The following is a 15107-nucleotide window of genomic DNA, read 5'->3' on the forward strand; positions in this document are numbered from 1 at the left end:
TATATGCTCTTCTGCAACTTGCCTTTTTTTCAGTAAAATAAAAGTTGTGCACTTTTTCTACACCAGCACATACAGATTAACCACATTCTTTTTAACAGTTGCATAGCGTTCTATTGAGTAGATATACTGTAATTATGTAACAAGTTACCTATGAATGGTCGCGTAATTTCTAGGGCACAGGGTTTTTTTGTTTGTGGGTTTTTTCCCCCTATCTTTTTTTTTTTTTTTAAGATTTTTATTTATTTATTTATTTAACAGAGATAGAGAACACAAGTAGGCAGAGCGGCAGACAGAGGGAGAGGGACAAGCAGGCTCTCCGCCGAGTGGGGAGCCCGATGCGGCGCTCGATCCCAGGACCCTGGGATCATGACCTGAGCTGAAGGCAACCACTTAACCGACTGAGCCACCCAGGCTCCCTTTTGTCTCCTATCTTAACAGTAATTATCTTTGGGTATATTTTTCTTTGCATAATTGCACAGATCTGTAGGACAAATTCCTAACAGTGGCATTATTGGGCCAGAGATTATACACATTTTATGTTTTTTTTTAAGATTTTATTTTTAAGGAATCTCTACACCTATTGTGGGGCTGGAACTCACATCTCAGAGATTAAGAGTTGTACGCTCTTCTGACTGAGCCAGCTAGGTGTCCCACATTTTACATTTTAATAACTGCAAAATCATCCTAAAAGTTTGTACCAATTACAGTCTTACCAACAGTGAGTTTGAATGACTGTTTCTCAAAAAATGTTGGCCAACCAATGGTTGTCAAACTTTTTCATCTTTACCAATTTGATAGATTAAAAAATAATCGTTTTATTACTTTTACCCATCCCCTCTCCATCTTTTAGTCTGTTGGTAATTACATATCTTTGAAATCCCAGATTAAAAGTCCATCCCTTTCACAGATCCTCCCTTAGCAAATTTCTTCCTTTGCTAAGCATCTACAGTTTTTCTTTTACCTAGTTCTCATGCTGCTTTGAATTTTAGTGATTGGACTATATGTTTTATTCTTCTGACCACTGTAGTTTGCAAATTTCTTGGAAAGACCTGATCTTATTCATAGAAACATAGAATTTAGAGCCAAACAAGACTTTTCTCTTTTTAAGATTTTATTTGTAAGTAATCTTTACACCCAACGTGGGGCTGGAACATACAACCCTGAGATCAAGAGTTGCAAACTCCATTGACTGAGTCAGCCAGATGCCACAACCCACCCCCTCTTTTTTAAAAGATTTTATTTTCAGAGCTAAACAAGACTTCTAGAAATATTAACCAAGTATGTCGTTTCTATAAATAACAGGAGTATTAAGCATTTGCAGAATGCTTACTGTTCAAAGGCCTTTCCTAGACATTAAATTAGTTATATTAAATCCTCACGTTAAGCTTATAAGAGAAACATGGTTATCCTGGTTTGAGGAAACTAAGCTACAAATGATTTACCGAGGAAAGTGGTTTACTTAGAGCGGGTCCAAGACCAGAATCCAGCATCCTGGCTCCATTCATTGCTCCTTCCACGATATCCCAGCTGCTTTTCCTTTCCCTCACGCACTTAGCTGCACCATCAATATTTGGTGAATGAAATGACTTTTTAAAAAAATTGCCAGGTGTTGACAGTTGCTTGAATGGACAAAATTAAATAAAGGAAACATGCTGGTGGCCGGGGATGCACAGCTCTCTACACATCTTTCGCCCTTCTTTGGGGCAGGGGGGGGAAAACGCTGTCGGCAGCTTTTGCTACAGCGACTCCGTCCCCACCGGATCAGGCCGCGCCGGGTCCGAAGGAAACACCGCTCCTTGCGGCCCCTTTAAAGCTGCGGGCGGCGCGTGCCCACAGTCCTTTCAAATGGACCAATAAACGGGCGGATGGGCGGTCCGTCGAGAGCCAATAAACAACGAGGACACTGCGGGGTGTGCGGCGGCCCAAGCGGTTTCAAACGGCTTAGAGCAGGCCCCTCGGTTCTGACCCGGCGGAGGTGAGTGGCCGGTGGGCCCAACCCACCCACCTAGGCCCTCGGGTCCAGGCGTCGCGCGCGCCGGGTTTCCTTGAACCCCGGGCTGGGGGCCTCCGCGGACGCGCCCCTCCCTCGCCGCACGAACCGGGCGGTCTGAGGCAGCGAAGCGGGGCGGAGGCCGGGGGACGCGCCGCCGGGAGGGCGGGGGGCGTGGGCGCTCGTGTGTGGCCGAGGCCGGGATCCGGGTGACTCGAGCGCGCAGCGGCGGGGCGCGGGCTGCAGTGTTGGGGGAATGCTGGCGGTGCAGGGCCGCGCCTGGCGGCTGTGGGTGTTCCGGGGCTGGGGCGGGGGCCCTGCGAGCGGGCCCTGCTACGGTGCCCCTCGCGTAATTGTCAAATGAATGAATGAGTGAATAAGAACCTAGGAGGGCTGTTGTGGTTGTGAAGGGCCCGGTCATCTCGGAGCGTGAAGGACTGCGGTACCGGGGCCTGCCCGCGTACCTGTGTCCCTGCCGGCTTGCTGCGGTTTTAACAATTCCGATCATACCGCTCCGCCCTCACGCCAGTCTTTCTCTCAAAAGGTGTCAGTCGAGTTCAGGTATCTTTCCAGCTCTGAAGGTTTGGCGGACCTATACAATAGCCACTACTGCAGGTTAGCTTGAGGAGGCCTGCTACTTTAAGGTTCGGTAAGCTAGATTTTTTTACTTTTTAGCCCTTACCACTCTTAGGCTCTTGAGATAGCTACCCTGCAATCGTGGTAACTGTCAGGCAGGATTTAAATGCATCCTGTTTTGTTTCTGGGATAGAAAATGGTGAAAGCGATGTTGCCAGAGTGGCTGCTGTTTGTTAGAAAATATATTCGTGTTGATGAATCCTAACAATGAGTTTTTCATTCAGCATCAATAGAGGGTAAAGTGGTTTTTGCAGAACTTGCCCCAAATTTATGCTTGGCTCTAATTCTCACGGGGAACTAAGGCATCAAATCTTGGCCCAGAAATGCTGCCTGCCTTATTTTATGCATAATTATAGTAATTGAAAACTCATTTTTAGAGAGGTGAACTCCTTCTTTCTCCATTTTCATCACCCTGAAAAGTCCTTCTTTGACCTAAAGAGCCAATATATTAAGCTAACAGTCTTTTGAAACTTTTTAAGAAGTCTAAAAGATTTGGACTTTTCTGAAGTGACTGGACAAACTGTAATGTTTTAATAAAATTTAATGATATAGAGGTGAAATCAGTTTATTTTGCCAGCATAAATTAAACTTAGTTGGTCAACCGTGAGAAAAAAATCTTACACAAGTTTTCTAAGTCAGCTCACTGGAGCACTGGCAAGCAGGGTTTCCCATAACAATATACCTTATACTTTATTACTTTCAATGTTTTGATCATCAGCTTTGAATTATGAACAGTAGTGCAGCCTACAACTGACAGCTCAATTTTAGCAGCAGAGCTTTTTCTTTTATTTATTTATTTTTTAAAGATTTTATTACTTATTTGAGAGAGAGAGAGAGAGAGAGAGAGAGCATGAGTGGGGGGAGGGACAGTGGGAGAGGGAGAAACAGGCTCCCTGCTGAGCAGGGAGTCTGATCCGGGACTCCATCCTAAGACCCTGAGATCATGACTGAGTCAAAGGCAGACGCTTAACCGACTGAGCCGCCCAGGCGCCCCGTAGCAGAGCTTTTTAATTGCAATAAATTTGAGTACTTTAATATTATGAACACTGTTCTAGATTTTGAGGAGGCAGTTAGAAATAATAAAAACATCTTTAACAAGGCCTTAGGATATTGTTTAAAATCTTGATGTGGAATGAAAACTTTTTTCTTTATTTTGAAGTAAAACCAGGCCCTCTTACACTCCTTGACTTAATGGAGTCTCATTCATTCATTCAACACAGACTGGGGTTGATGCCTTCTGTGTGTTAATCACTGTTCTAGATTCTGGGAATACACCAGTGAACCAGAAAAAGACAAAGCTCCTGACCTAAGGGAGTTTGACAGTTTTATCTCTCAAACAATTTGCTACACTCAAACAATTTGCTTTTTCTATAATCCCTCTGGCCCAGCTCTGGTCCTTGAAAAAATAAATACTCAAATACTTTTATTAGCAGTAGCTAACATTTATTGAATAGTCACGGGGGGCCTCATTTTATCTTTTTTAATCCTCACAGCTTTTTACAGATGAGAAACTGAGTCTTCGAAAGGTTATGCAACTTATTCAAGATCATACAACTAATAGAATCTGAATTTGAACCCAAGTTAGTATGCCTCCAGGGCCTTTGCTTTTAACCTGTGGTTGTACTATATGAAGTAATGAGGTCTGTTAAGGAGAATTCAGGAGCACTTTCTCGGTAGATTACTCCACCTCCCTTTTTTCTTAATACTTCTAGCAGAGCCATGAGAAAATATGAATGATAGGCATGGTAGTTTTTAGAGGGAAGATGGGGCGGTTCAAAATACATTATTTACTGGACAGCTATGACTTTGGGGGAGATACTGGGGGAGCATAAAACTGAGATCTTGATCTAATTACCATTGAAGAATTCCTGGTGAGCAATGTTGGAGTGGTTTGAGATTCTTAAATGACTTTTGTATTTTTACCTCTGAAGTTCACTTATCTCATTCCTATCAGGGCGGTTGCCCTGTTTACATGAGATATCTCAAGCATGTTAAACTTACTCTTTTTGGCCTTTACATTTGTTGTTCTCTTTGTACACCAGCTCTGCTCAGGTCTCAACTCAAACGTCATCTCCTTAAAGAGACATTTTCTATGCTTCCAATTAGAGTAGCCTTCTTGGCCACTTTTGCCTCACTTTCCTTTTTTATTCACTTCATAGCATTTATCACTATCCGATAGGTCATTTATTGTTTGGTTGTGTATTGTCTGATTTCCTCACAGAAAAAGAACTCTGAGCACAGATTTTTTTTTCCTTCTACCTTTGAGGTTACTTCAGTGCTCAAACAATGCTTGGAACAAAAAAGGTAGTCAAAAAATAGTTGTTGAACAAAATTGGCCAAAATTGTCATAGTCTTCTCTATGTGATAAAGTGATAAAGACAGTAAGTATACAACTAAAGCTGGCTGTGTTACTGTGACTTTGGATGTGAGCCTTATCTCAACAGACTAATTTGGAAAGTCTTCAACTAAGAAAACTGGAAAAATGGTAGTTTTGTGTTTGTGTCAACTGGGAGGGAAGGTAGATTTGGCTTCCCCACTCCTGCCTTTAGATCAAGATTACATGCTCTACTGACTGAGCCAGCCAGGCGCCCCCCTCGTCATTATTTATTTATTTATTTGAGGGAAAGAGAGACAGGGCATATGTGCATGCTCACATGCGAGTGGTGGGGGACAGAGAGAGAATCCTAAGCAGGCTCCACACTCAGTGTGGAGCCTGCTGAGGCCTGTCATGGGGCTCCATCTCATGACCCTGAGATCATGAGCTGAGCCGAAATCAAAGAGTTGGATGCTTAACCAACTGAGCTACCCAGGTGCCCCTGTTTTTTTGTTTTAATTTAAAAAAGTTGCTATGGAAGTTTTTAGGGGTATTGGTCAAGTATATTTTAGGGTGCCCCACTACTGGAATTTATCTGATGTTTTTCTCGTGATTAGACTGGGGTTATGGTTTTTGGGGATGATGACAGAAAGTGCCATTTTCATCATATCATGTAAAGGATACATACTATCAACATGGTTTATGACTGTTGATACTGACTTTGATCACCTGGCTGAGGTAATGTTTGTCAGGTTACTCCTCTATAAAGTTAATTTTTTCCCCCATTCCATACTGTAGTCTTTGGAAAAAAGTAACTGTGTTGCCTACATTTAAGGAATGAAGAGTTATGCTCCCTGTTCTTTGGGGTAGAGTATCTACAGAACTTATTTGGAATTCTTCTGCATGGGAAATTTGTCTTTCTTTCCTCATTTGTTAATTTAGTTAAGTATTATATCAGTATGGAATGAAGGATATCTATTTTGTACTTTGAGTTATATTCCAATACTACTTTATTTTATTGCTCAGATTGTTCCAGCTTTGTCCATTGGGAGCTCTTTCAGTTGGCTCCTGTGCCCCTTTAACATACTGACATCAGTGTGTGTGTGTGTGTGTGTGTGTGTGTGTGTGTGTGTGTGTGTGTGTGTGTGTGTGTGTGTGTGTGTGTGTGTTTAATAATTGTTTTTTAACACTCCCTTTCTGGCACTACAAGATGATCCAGGCTCATCTCGTATATCTCTTGTCACAGTGCTAAAAATCAGCTATTTTTCCAAGGAGCTCTGCTTCCTTTTATTGGAGAATGATATAAAAAAAAACAAGATTTGGGCATTAAGTATTCTCATTGCTGCTTTCTTTCTTTTCTTTTCTTTCTTTCTTTCTTTTTTTTTTTTTTAAGATTTTATTTATTTATTTGAGAGAGAGAGCACTGGGTGAAGAACAGAGGGAGAAGCAGACTCTCCGCTGAGCGGGAAGCCCGATGCGGGACTCAATCCTGGGACTCCAGGATTGTGACCTGAGCCGAAGGCAGATGCTTAACTGACTGAGCCACCCAGGCACCCTCATTGCTGCTTTCTTTTAAGCCCTCTCAACTAACGGAGCAGAGAGTTAGTTTTATACTAACTCTTGTATATAGACCTGTCTGTAAATATTTCTGTGTGTAATTATCTGTAACTATATTTATTAAGTTAAACATGAGTTCTTGCTGATATCTCCAGTTCTAGTCCACTACCACATAGACCATTCTAGCCTTCTCCCCTTGCTGATCTGTGAATTTCCATGTCAACAGTAGAAACCTGGCTTCCACCATCCATTTACTTAATTGTTCAATTCCAGTAAACATACATAGCAGCATCAGAGTTGTTAACCCATACTCTCATGGGAAACCACTTTATCAACAGAGTACAGTGCTTATGTACAGTTCCTTGTGCAGTTATTTTGTGTAATGTCCCTCCTTTTGAGGTTATCTAATATTTTTCTCATTATTAGACAAGAGTTACATGTTTTTGGAAAGAATGCCGCAGAATACCGTCATTTCATATCCGGGGATATGTGATATCGACATGATATCACTGATGATGTTGATCTTGATCACTTGGTTAAGGTAGTGTTTGCCATGTTAATATGTGAGGTTACTATTTTTCCTTTTCTATACTGATTCTTTAGAAGTGAATCACTCTGTCTAGCCCACCCTCAAAGTGGTGGAGGGCTTTAAGTACCACTTAAGAGTATCTACATTTATTATTTGGAATTTGGGAAGGAAGATTTGTCTCTTCTCCCCCATTCATGTCTTTATTCAACCATTTATCTATCAGTATATCTATTTTGTACTTTTGGTTATAATCTGATTCTGTGTTACTTATTTTTTTGCTCAGTTGTCCCAGCTTTGACCATTGGGAGATCTTTCATGTTGGCTCCTGTGTCCCTTTGACGTGTCTCCATCCTTTTTTTTCTTTTTCAGCATTTCCTTACTTTCTAGTACTATAAGATGCCCCAGACACATCTTATATTTTCCCTGGCCCAACCCTAGAATCAGCCAGTTCTCCAAGGAGTCTTGGTTCCTTTTACTGGACAGTGATTTATAGAAACCAAGATCTGGGTGCTCCGTGTGCTCATTGCTGGGGGTGTCATTATTTCTAGGCCCTCTCAGTGGACAGAGCTAAGTAATATATGAATGTATGCTAACTCATGTATATGCATATACATACAATTGTTTCTGTATCTGTGTATTAAACTAAATATGAACACATACAGTTCTCTCCAACTTTCAGAAGAAGCTTAGGTCCCAAACAGATGTCTTCTTTGTAACTTGCTTTTTACTGAGATCTAACTTTTTCCTCCAATTAACACTTTTTAAGTGCCACAGAAAACATTGTTTTTCATGACTTGGTAACAGCAGTGGTTGACCTGGGATGTGATCTTTGTTTAGATGCATTCATAGCATAAATTCTGACTCAGCTGGAATGGTCATATATTTTTGGCGTAGATACGGTGTCAGATAAGCCATGGTGACCTCATGTCTCTTGACCTTGTCTCTTCAAACATGATTTTTGTTATTAAGAGATAAGAGACCTACTTCTTTGATCTCTTAATTATATTTTTTAGAGATTATTAATTAAAGTGATTTTTAGATCCTTTCTATAAAGATGAGGAAAAAATTGAGTAATTTCAAGAATTTTTTGAAATGAAATTCATTTGTTTAATGTAGATGCGTTTTTGCTTTTGTTTTTTTCTTTTCATTTTTCAATCATAAGACTTGAAGTAGTATTTTGTGTATCTGAAAGTCAGCTACCAGGAAATAAACCAAAAAAGGCTCTTCAGCAGCCTAAGTAGGTATCACAAATTTTATTGGCTTCCCTCAAGTAGATCCTATTCTCTCTTAGGCACAGTTTCAGCTTGCTTGGTTCTTTAAATCAAGAGCTAAAACTTAAAAAGGCAGCACTGTTACAAGCTAATTAAAAGTGTTAGCTTGATCAAAAGGGTTGAGGAAGAAAAGCTAAAATGTTAAAACATTAAAATTCAAAAAAGCCATATTGGAACCATTTAGATTTGGTGCAAGAGTTCCTCATAACTCTGTGGCAGTAGGGGGTTATCCTGAAAAGTTTAAATGATTGTTAGTATACTTTGTTTAAGAAGACTGGGAGGCTTAGGTATTTTCTTAGATTTATATGAAAAAAAAAGTTACATAAAATTGTTGTTCCAAGGATTGACCTCTCCTATTTGGCTACTTTGGCTGTCTAGAACATCTTATTCCCTTATCGGTTTTTTTTTTTTTTTTTTTTTTTACAGTGTTTGGTTTTTTTTTAAGATTTTATTTATTTATTTATTTGACAGAGAGAGAGAGACACAGCGAGAGAGGGAACACAAGCAGGGGGAGGGGGAGTGGGAGAAGTAGGCTATCTGTGGAGCAGGGAGCCTGATGTGGGGCTCGATCCCAGGACCCTGGGATTACGACCTGAGCCGAAGTCAGACACTTAACCGACTGAGCCACCCAGGCGCCCTACAGTTTTTTTTTAAATAATCATTTTATGTCCTTATCCACTTGTAGTATGAAGTCCCTCATTTTTAGATTTCAAGAATTTTTTTCAGTACTGTTATTCCACATTTTTCTTTCGGTCTTTTTTTATATACATTCTTTAAAAAAAAAAAGTCTCACAAGAGGTGCCTGGGTGGCACAGTCAGTTAAGCGTCCAACTCTTGGTTTTGGCTCAGGTCGTGATCTCAGGGTCCTGAGATTGAGCCCCACATGGGGCTCTGCACTCAGTGGGGAGACTGCTTGGGATTCTCTCTCCCTCTCCCTCTGCCCCTCCTCTCCCACTTGCGTGTGCTCTCTCTCTCTCTCAAATAAATAAATGATTCTTAAAAAAAAAAAAAGTCTCATGAGGGGCACCTGACTGGCTCAGTTGGTAGAGCATGTGACTCTTAATCTTGGGGTTGTGAGCTTGAGCCCCATGTTGTGTATGGAGATAACCTAAAAATAAAATCTTAAAAAAAAAAAAAAACTCATGAGGGCGCCTGGGTGGCTCAGTTGGTTAAGCGACTGCCTTTGGTTCAGGTCATGATCCTGGAGTCCCGGGATCGAGTTCCGCATCGGGCTCCCTGCTCAGCAGGGAGTCTGCTTCTCCCCCTGACCCTCTTCCCTTTTGTGCTCTCTATCTCTCATTCTCTCTCTCTCAAATAAATAAATAAAATCTTTAAAAAAAAAAGTCTCATGAAAGGCTCCTAGGCTAGAACTAGTATGAGTGCTTCATTTGGGAGGAGAGACCAAATCTCATATCAGAAATCTCCGTGCAGTAAATAAAACTTTTTTTACGTTTCTGAGGACTACTTATTTTGAGCAATGTTTAATATGGGAGATCCTTCCACACAAAATATGGACAGTCCCTTTGAGTATTACAAAATGGCATTTACTTTTTAATTAATAGCAAGTATGCTTTCTATAGGATAAAAAGGAATAGATTATCTGTACACCCAAAGAAGCAGTTTGTTTTAAACCAGAGGAGACTTGTCTTTTTTGGTCCTAAGAGCGCTGGTAACTTAGGCCTTTCTTGGACCAGAGGACTGAAATAAGGATTAAAGTCTGAACTCAATCTAGAATCCCTGAATGACTGGGATGATGCTTCTAACAACATAATAATGGTAACTACCATTCCTGAGAGTTTGGTAGTTGCCAGGCAATCTGCAGTACTCCTTCCTTACATAAAGTCACTGGGTTTGTATAATATGGCCCTTTTTAGTCCCTGTTTGGCTACTTGAGTTACAATTCTGTTCTTTACTTTTGCTTAGCTCTTTTGGACTTCACACACAAGCCTTAACATTCTCTATTATTCCCCCTCATTATGCGTTTGCCTGGCTAATCCCTATTAATTTCCTTTAGTTCTCAGCCTTAATTACAGGCATACCTCAGAGATACTGCAGGTTCAGTTCCAGACCACTGAATAAAACGAATAGCACAGTAAAGTGAGTCAATTAAATTTTTTTTGGTTTCCCAGTGCATATGAAAATTATGTTTACACTACACTGTAGTCTGTTAAGTATGCAATAACATGTCTAAAAAAATGTGTATATCTTCATTAAAATATATTGTGGAGGACACCTGGGTGGCTCAGTCAGTTGAGCATATGCCTTCGGCTCAGGTCCTGGGATCGAGCCCTGCGTCGGGCTCCTGCTCAGAGGGGAGCCTGCTTGTCCCTCTCCCTCTGCTGCTCCTCCTGCTTATCTCTATCTGTCAAATAAATAAAAATCTTTAAAAATAAATAAATAAATAGGAGAACCTGGGTGGCTCAGTCAGTTAAGTGCCTGCTTTCGGCTCAGGTCATGATCCCAGGGTCCTGGGATCGAGCCCCGCATCAGGCTCCCTGCTCAGCAGGAAACCTGCTTCTCCCTCTCCCACTCCCCTTGCTTGTGTTCTTTCTCTCGCTGTGTCTCTCTCTGTCAAATAAATAAATAAAATCTTTAAAAATAATAATAAATAGGGGCTCCTGGGTGGCTCAGTCGTTGGGCATCTGCCTTTGGCTCAGGTCATGATCCCGGGGTCCTGGGATCAAGCCCCACATCAGGCTCCCTGCTCAGTGGGAAGCCTGCTTCTCCCTCTCCCACTCCCCCTGCTTGTGTTCCCTCTCTCGCTATCTTTCTCTCTGTCGAATAAATAAATAAAATCTTTAAAAATAATAATAAAAATTTTAATATATTGTGAGGCGCCTGGGTGGCTGAGTTAGTTAAGCGTCTGACTCTTGGTTTTGGCTCAGGTCATGATCTCAGGGTCGTGAGATTGAGCGCCACATCAGGCTCTGTGCTGGGCATGGAGCCTGCTTAAGATCCCCGCCCCGCTTGCTTGTGCATGCTCACTATCTCTCTCAAAGAAAAAAAAAGGAGATATAGATATACACACATGATGTATATATAAATGCTAACCATCACCTGAGCTTCTAGCAGTTTGTAATCTTTTGCTGGTAGAAGGTCTTGCCTTGATGTTGATGGCTGCTGGTGGTTGCTGAAGGTGGGAGTGGCTGTAGCAATTTGTTAAAATAAGACACCAGTGATGGGTATTAAAGAGGGCACATACTGCATGGAGCACTGGGTGTTATATGCAAACAATGAGTCATGGAACACTACATCAAAAACTAATGTAATATATGGCGATTAACATAATAAAAAATAAGACACCAGTGAAGTTTGCTGCATCAGTGGACTCTTCCTTTCACAAACAATTTCTCTGTAGTACGTGATGCTGTTTGACAGCATTTACCCATAGTAGAACTTCTTTCAAAATTGGAGTCATCCTCTCAAATCCTGCTGCTTTTTTTTTTTTTAAAAAGATTTTATTTATTTGTCAGAACACAAGCAGGGGTGAGTGGCAGGCAGAGGGAGAAGCAGGCTCCATGCTGAGCAAGGACCCTGGGATCATGATCTGAGCCGAAGGCAGATGCTTAACCGACTGAGCCATCCAGGCGTCCCCCTGCTGCTGCCTTATCAACTAAGTTTATATGATATTTCAAATCCTGTGTTGTCATTTCAATAGTCTTCACAGCATCTTCACCAGGAGTAGATTCTCTCTCAAGAAACCGTTTTCTTTGCTCATCCATAAGCAGCAGTTCCTCATCCATTAAGTTTTATCATGAGATTGCAACAATTCAGTCACATCTTCAGGCTCCACTTCAGATTCTTAATTCTCTTGCTATTTCCGCCACATCTGCAATTACTTCCTCCACTGAAGTCTAGAACCCTTCAAAGTCCTCCACTGCAGTTGGAATCAGCTTCTTCCAAACTCCTGTTAATGTTGATATTTTGGCCTCTTCCCATAAATCATGAATTTTTTAAAGATTTCATTTTATTTATTTGACAGAACACAAGAGAGGGAACACAAGCAAGGGGAGCGGGAGAGGGAGAAGCAGGCTCCTTGCCAAGTAAGGAGCCTGATGTGGGGCTCAATCCCAGGGCCCTGGGATCATGACCTGAGCCGAAGGCAGACGCTTAGCGACTGAGCCACCCAGGTGCCCCAATCATGAATGTTCTTAATGGCATTTAGAATGGTGAATCCTTTCCAGATGGTTTTCAGTTTATTTTGCCCAGGTCCATCAGAGGAATCTCTGTGGCAGCTACAGTCTTATGGAATGTATTTTATAAATAATAAGGTTTCAAAGTCAGAGTTACTCCTTGATCTGTGGGCTGCAGAATGAATGTTGTGTTTGCAGGCATGAAAACAACATTAATCTTCCACATCTCCATCAGAGCTCAACTTGGGTGACTAGGTACATTGTCAATGAGCAGTAATATTTTGAAGATTTTATTTATTTATTTGACAGAGAGAGCACAAGTAGGCAGAGGGAAAGAGAGAAGCAGGCTCCCTGCTGAACGGAGAGCCTGATGTAGGGCTCGATCCCAGGACCCTGGGATTGAAGGCAGACGCTTAACTGACTGAGCAACCCAGGCGCCCCTGAGCAGTAATATTTTGAAGTGAATCTTTTTTTTTTTTTTTCCAAGCAGTAGGTCTCAACAGTGGGCTTAAAATATTCAGTAAACTGTGTTGTAAACAGATGTGCGGTTATCCAGGCTTTGTTCGGTTTATAAAGCACAGGCAGAGTAGATTTAGCATAATTCTTAAGGGCCCTAATTTCAGAATGGTAAATACACATTGTCTTTAACTTAAAGTCACCTGCTACATTAACCCCTAACAGGAGACTCAGCCTGTCCTTTGAAGCCAGGCATTGATTTCTTCTTTCTAACTATGAAAGCCATATAGAAGGTTTCATTCTCACTGGAAATCTGTTGTTTAGTGAGGCCACCTTCATTGATACCTTAGCTAGATCTTGTGGATAACTTGCTGCAGCTTCTCCATCAGCACTTGCTGCTTCACTTTGCACTTTGATGTTATGGAGATTACTCTCCTTAAGCCTCATGAACCAGCCTCAGCTAGCTTCAGACTTTTCCGCAGGTTTACCTCTCTTCTGTCTTCATAGCATTAATTGAAGAGACTCAGGGCCTTGCTTTCAATTAGGCTTTGGTTTAAGAGAATGTTGTAGCTGGTTTGATCTTGTATCCAGACAATTAAAACTTTCTTCATATCAGCAGTAAGGCTGTTCGCTTTCTTACCATTTCTGCATTCACTAGCATAGCACTTTTAGTTTTTTTTCAAGAATTTTTCCTTTGCATTCACAACTTAGCTAACTGGTGTAAGAGGTCTAGCTTAGGGTTATCTTAGCTTTGGACATGCCTTCCCCACTAAGCTTAATCATTTCTAGCTTTGATTTAAAGTGAGGAATGTGGGACACCTGGCTGGTTCAGTCAGTAGAGCCTGCGGCTCTTGATCTCAGGGTTGCGAGTTTGAGCCCCACATTGGGCATAGAGCCTACTTAAAAAATAAATAAGTAAAATATTAAAGTGAGAAACATGCAAGCCTTCTTTTCACTTAACGTTTAGAAGTCATTGTAGGGTTGTTAATTGGCCTAATTTCAATATTGTCTCAGAGAGCAGGGAGGCCTCAGGAGAGAGAGAGAATAGGGAAGCTTGAAAGGCTAGTTGGTAGAGCAGTCAGAACCCAACAGCCTTTATCCATTAAGTTTGCTGTCTTGTATGGGTATGGTTCATGGTGCCCCAAAACAATTACAAAAGTAACATCAAAGATCAAAAAAAAAAAAGATTACTGATCACAGGTCACCATAACAAATAAAATAATGAAAAATGTCCATGTCCAAAATGTGACACAAAGTGAGTAAATGCTATTGGGAAAACGGTGCCCATAGACTTTTTGTTTTTTGTTTTTAAAGATGTTATTTATTTATTTGACAGAGAGAAACACAGCGAGAGAGGGAACACAAGCAGGGGGAGTGGGAGAGGGAGAAGGAGGCTTCCCGCCGAGCAGGGAGCCCGATGCGGGGCTCGATCCCAGGACCCTGGGACCATGACCTGAGCTGAAGGCAGACGCTTAACGACTGAGCCACCCAGGCGCCCCGCCCATAGACTTTTTGATGCAGGGTTGTCACAAACCTTCAATTTGTAAAAGCCACAATATCTGGAAAGCGCAATAAAGTGAGGTATGCCAGTATCAGTTTCTCGGGGAGACCTTCCCTGACCCCTGAGTCTAGATTAGGTGCCTCATAGTAGCTGGCCCTTTCCCCTGGGCTACTATATATTGTACAACCTATACTTAGCACATAGCTGAGTGCCTAACAGAGTAACCTCATGTGATCCAACAAGTAAATTTACTTGTGGGGCAGGGGGATAACATGGATGTTGGGATTCTTAACACGTATAAGGCAAAATCTCATTTAAATTTTACAACATTTAGTTGAATTACCTTAGGCAAGTTGCTTAATCTCCATGCCTCAGTTTCCTTGTCTGTGAAATGGAGGTGATAATACCAACTTCAGAGTTATAAGAATTTAAATGAGTCCATACATGTGAAGTGCTTAGAATAGTGCCTGGCACATAGGGAATGCTCCAGAAGTGTGTATTAAATAAAGAACCACATGATGATCGTACTGTTAGGACAGATGATGAAACTGAGGCTCAGCTAGAGTGTGACAAAGCAAGTTTTAGAACTCAGATCTATCTCCAGAGCCCAAGATGACAGGTTTAGATTGAATTTAATCTTGACTGGAGCTCTCTACAATCAGACTTATTGCAAACAACTGTTCTACTACCATGGCTTTGCCAAAGTCAAATTCTAAAGTT

At 41.4% G+C, this 15107-nt stretch overlaps 1 protein-coding gene across 2 annotated transcripts in view; it reads left to right on the forward strand.

The window, feature by feature from the left end:
• Window positions 1-1877: 1877 nt before the first annotated feature.
• The window catches only part of CKAP5 (cytoskeleton associated protein 5), a 102648-nt gene continuing 89418 nt past the window's right edge, over window positions 1878-15107 (forward strand). The window contains exons 1-2 of one of the 2 annotated variants that reach the window (XM_025878468.2): window positions 1953-1975; window positions 2535-2639. The gene's annotated coding sequence lies outside the window, so the exon portion shown is untranslated. Of the gene's footprint in view, window positions 1976-2534; window positions 2640-15107 lie in introns of both variants that reach the window. The other variant, XM_025878465.2, reaches the window with a different exon arrangement.

The sequence above is a fragment of the Callorhinus ursinus genome, unplaced genomic scaffold, assembly GCF_003265705.2.
Source record: "Callorhinus ursinus isolate GAN/ISIS: 27379988/994484 unplaced genomic scaffold, GSC_fseal_2.0 scaffold21, whole genome shotgun sequence".
NCBI lineage: Eukaryota > Metazoa > Chordata > Mammalia > Carnivora > Otariidae > Callorhinus > Callorhinus ursinus.